General features: G+C 40.2%; 1 pseudogene across 1 annotated transcript; it reads left to right on the forward strand.

Moving 5' to 3' along the window:
* Window positions 1-1646: 1646 nt before the first annotated feature.
* On the forward strand, window positions 1647-1857 carry LOC308356002 (large ribosomal subunit protein eL38-like; annotated as a pseudogene). Its single transcript has one exon. The product of its transcript is annotated as a large ribosomal subunit protein eL38-like (transcript).
* The last annotated feature ends 3212 nt before the right edge of the window (window positions 1858-5069 follow it).

A 5069-nucleotide genomic window follows, 5' to 3' on the forward strand; every position in this document is an offset into this window, starting at 1 on the left:
GGTAGATGTATGACCCCTACATACTAATTGTGTAAGTCTGAATTGCACTTCCCTCTCCAAAAGTAATTCATATTAACCATTTGGTCTGTATCCTTTCAGACTTTTGAGATTTTTGCAAATGCATATATAAACATGTAGATGCATGCATTTAAAATTAAACTGTACATTTACCATTAGACTTTAACTTAGTATGTACTGCTGCTTATTTTTTCTTTAACAATACATTATAAATATATTTTTATATCTGTACATATAGACTAACTTCACTTTTTAAACTTCTCCCTAGGACATATGTATTATAATTCATATAACCCTCCTCCTGCTGACATTTAGGTTAATTCCGATCTCTTGTTATGAATAATACTGCAGTGCACCACACTGTTCTATGCATATGTAATTGGGCACTTAGGTGAGCATTTTTGGAAGGTAGATTCTTAGAAACGGAACTGCTGGATTAAAGAGAATATACCTTTGGATTTTTTTTTAAAATTTATTTATTTGACTGAGAGAGCACAAGCAGGGGGAGCAGCAGGCAGAGGGAGAAGCAGACTCCCCGCTGAACAAGGATCCCGGGTGGTGGGATGGAGGGTCATGGGGCTGGATTCCAGCACCCCGGGATCATGACCTGAGCTGAAGGCAGATGCTTAACTGACTGAGCCACCCAGGCAGTTCCCCCATCTTGAAAATTTTGATAGATACTTCCAAACTGCCCTCCCAAAAGTCCTTATCAGTACAATTCTTCCAAACACACATGAGAATCTACATTTCTTCAAACACTTCATAGCAATGATTGGTATCATTCTTTTAAATATTTTTCCAATTCAATGGACAAAAGAATATTGAGTTTCTCTTAATTAAGGTTTTCTTTATTTGAGATTGGTGATAATAGTTTCATATTCTTATTGGATGCCTGTATTTCTTCTGCGAATCGCCTGTTCTTTTCCTTGGCCTCTTGAAAAAACTGTTTTATTTGTTTTCTTCATTTTATGCTACATGTTTTTCTCTAAGTAATACAATGTATTTTAAGTAAAACAATGTTTTTGTCCTTCTTTTGTTAAGCTGGTATAATCAATTAAATCCCTCGGTTTATGGCACACTAAATAATTGGTCCACATTTCCCTTTTTGCTGCCTCCTCTTTTCCCATCCTTGTTCCCCCTTTCCTTGCCACCCCCACCACAGATTTATTTACGCACTCATTTACTTAGTCATTGGACTCCCCTTTCACTCCTATATCGACATATATAGCTGTCCCTGACCAATACATTGTATTACTTTGTGTGTTTTGCATCTCAGGACAATCGTGTTGAATAACATCTCATTCTGTTTTACTTTTCTTTTTGCTTTTTCCTAAACATTGTGTTTTAAAATCTGAAATATTCTGCTTTTGCCGTGGAATGGCTAGATCATGGGATGGAGGGCACAGCGTAGGGAACAGAGTCAAAAGGACTGCGTCGGAGTTGTAAGGTGACAGACGGCTGCTCTACTTGCGAACACAGCGTAACATCGAGACGTTGTAGCACTATGTTGCACAATTGAGACTAATGTAACATTGTGCATCAGCCATACTTCAATAAAAATAAACAGGTAAGATTGAAATGTCAAAAACTTCTATTCTGGCTTTCGGTCCCCTATGTCCCTCATAGCCATGCCCTGCAAGATTGAAGAAATCAAGGACTTTCTGCTCAGGGCCAGGTGAAAGGATGTCAAATCTGTCAAGATCAAGAAAAATAAGGATAATGTGATGTTTAAAGTTTCATGCAGCGGATACCTTTATACCTTGGTTATCACAGACAAAGAGAAGGCAGAGAAACAAGCAGTCCCTGCCCCCAGGTTTGGTAGTGAAGGAGCTGAAATGAACATGGCTCACTGATTTTGTGGCAGGGTTTCACGGTTCTTGTCTCACGGAGTCCAAGAATGAATCTCGGGGACAAAAAGGTGAAGTGAAGTGGAAGCTTATTAAGTGAGGGCGAGAACAGAAAGGAAAGAAAAGAGTTCTCTTGAGTGAGAGGGGTCCAGAAGGAGCTGCCACTGAGGGCTTTTACCATAGGTCTTTTATAGGATACAGACCTGGGAACTTGGTAAATTTCTTATGAATAGCATGGCAGATTTGTGAATATCATGTCTATTTAGAACAGGGCAAGGTCCACTTGTAACTATCACCCCCACAAACAAGGTGTTCTTGTAAGTATCATGTGAATTTCTTCACATCTGGGATTTCTGTGAGCCTGGTTACCTATGCCCCTGAGGGACCCTAGTCATGGCTCCCCCTACCTGTCTCTCACTACCTAGCCTCACCTGTCCCTTACTCAATTTGAACTGTATCAAAATTTTAAAAATTTAAAACACACACACACACACACACTTCTATTCTGCTTTTATATATGAGATGGTATTTAAAAATAATATATGGTGAACTAGTTCCTTCTTTTTTAAAAAACTTTTTTTTATTTAACAGAGAAAGAACACAAAAACTGGGAGCAGCAGAGGGAGAAACAGACTCCCTGCTGAGTGTGGAGCCCCATGTGGGGCTGGATCCCAGGACCCTGGGATCATGACCTGAGCCAAAGGCAGAGGATTAACCAACTGAGACATCCAGATGCTGCAGGCTTGTTTATGATTTTGCCATAGTTCGCATGTCCTGAATTTCAATTCTCTGTTATTGAATAAAGGCTTTTTTTTTTTTTTTTGCTGGTAATATAACTGACTTTTATTTTTAAGATGAATGATCTTTTATGAATCATGCTTTTATTTTTTTTAAAAATTTGGACTCCTTTTTTTTTTTTTTTAAAGATTTAATTTATTTGACACAGAGAGAGAGAGAGCACAAGCAGAGGGAGAGGCAGAGAGAGAGGGAGTCGCCGGTCGTGACCTGAGTTGAAGGCAGATGTTTAACCGACTGAGCCACCCAGACACCCCATGGATCATGCTATTAGTGTCATAGCTGAGAAATCTTTGCCTACCTGAAAGTTGCAAAGATTTTCTCTTATGTGTTCTTCTGGAAGTTATGTTTTACATCTAATTTTGTGGTCAATTTTGAGTTAATTTTTGTGTATGATGCCAGGTATAGATTGATGTTCTCCTCCTCTTCTCTTCCTCCTCCTTCTTTTTTTTTTTTTTAAGATTTTATTTATTTATTTGACAGACAGAGATCACAAGTAGGCAGAGAGGTAGACAGAAAGGGGGAAGAAGGCTTTCCGAGTAGCAGAGAGAGCCTGATGCAGGGCTCAATCCCAGGACCCTGGGAATCATGACCTGAGCCGAAGGCAGAGGCTTAACCCACTGAGCCACCCAGGCGCCCCTCTCCTCCTTCTTTTATTTTATTTTTTGGCATGTAGTTATCCAACTGTTCTGTATTGAAAAGACCATCCCTTCTCTACTGCATTGCCTTGGAACATTTGTCAAAAATCTATTGACCATATGTTTGTAGATGTGCTTATGAACTCTCTATTTTGTTCCATTGATCTATTTGTCTTTTTTGATGCCTATAACTATACTATCTTAATTACTTGAATTAATAAATAAATCTTGAATTTATTCAAGTCTTTCGGCTGTATTCTTCTTTTTAAAAGTTGTTTTGGGTGATCTAGGCCCTTTGCATTTCCATATGACACATAGAATCAGATTGTCAGTTTCAATAAACATTGCTGCGATTTTGCTTGGGACTATATTAAATGTTTAGATCAATCTGGGGGAATTGAAGGCTTAATAATATTGAGACTTTCAATCCATGGGCAATATGTATCTTGCCATTTATTTACGTCCTTTTCTTTCTAAGGTTTTGTTGTTGTTGTTTATTTTTTGTTTTTGTTTTGTTGTTGTTTTGAGAGAGCACAAGCAGGGGTGGGGAGGGACAGAGGGAGAGGGAGAGAGAGACTCCCAACCAGACTCCCTGCTCAGCATAGAGCCAGAGGCAGGGCTCAGTCTCATGAAACTGATATCATGACCTGAGTTGAAATCAAGAGTCTGATGCTCTACTGACTGAGCACCCAGGCACCCTATTTAGGTCTTTTTTCATTTATCTGAGCAATGTTTCATAGTCTTCAGTGCACATTTTTTGTCAGATTTATCCTTAAGGATTTTATGGGGTTTTTTTGATGCTATAATCAATAGTATTTCTTTTTAAAAGATTTTATTTATTTGACAGAGATCACAAGCAGGCAGAGAGGCAGGTGGATAGAGAGGGGGAAGCAGGCTCCCCGCTGAGCAGAGAGCCCAATGCGGGGCTCTATCCCAGGATCCTGAGATCATGACCTGAGCCGAAGGCAGAGGCTTTAACCCACTGAGCCACCCAGGCGCCTCTAATGAATAGTATTTTTTAATTTAACTTTTGAGTGTTCATTGCTAGTGTTTGGGGTATATCTCTTGTGCCCCCGAGAGATATATTGAAGCTCTAATCTTCGGTACCTGTGAATGTCATCTTATCTGGAAGTAGGGTCTTTGTGGATCTAATCAGAGTTAAGATGAGGTCAGACTGGAGTAGGGTGGGCCCTCCATCCAATACGATTTGTAACCTTTTCAGAAAGAAACTTGGACACAGACATGCAGAGAGGGAAAATGGCATAAAAACCCACGGGGAAAAGTCAGCCATGTGACAATGGAGGCAGGAATTGGAGGGACACATTGTAAGCCGAGGAACACATGGATTGCCCGAAGATGCCCGAAGCTCAAAGAGGAAGGAGGGCGTCTCCCCGACCCTTGAGTGAGGGCATGGTCCCACCCATACCTTGGTATCTGATTTCTAATATCCAGGACTGTGAGAGAATAAAGTTCTGCTGTTTAAGCCATCCCAGTTGTGACACTTTGTCCTGGCAGCCAAGGGAAATTAATTCAACTAGTAGGCGGGGACATGATTGATTTCTGTGAATTGATCTTATAGCCTGAAAACCTGCCAAACTCAGTTGTCCGATCTAGTAACTTTTTGTAGATTCCATTGAATTTTCCATATAGATGACTATGTCATCTCTGAATAAAAGCAATTTTTCTTCGGGGTGCCTGGGAGCTCAGTCAGTTAAGCATCTGCCTTCAGCTCAGGTCACAATCCCGGATCCTGGAACGGAGACCCACGTCA

The sequence above is a fragment of the Martes martes genome (genome assembly GCF_963455335.1).
Source record: "Martes martes genome assembly, chromosome: 15".
Lineage (NCBI taxonomy): Eukaryota > Metazoa > Chordata > Mammalia > Carnivora > Mustelidae > Martes > Martes martes.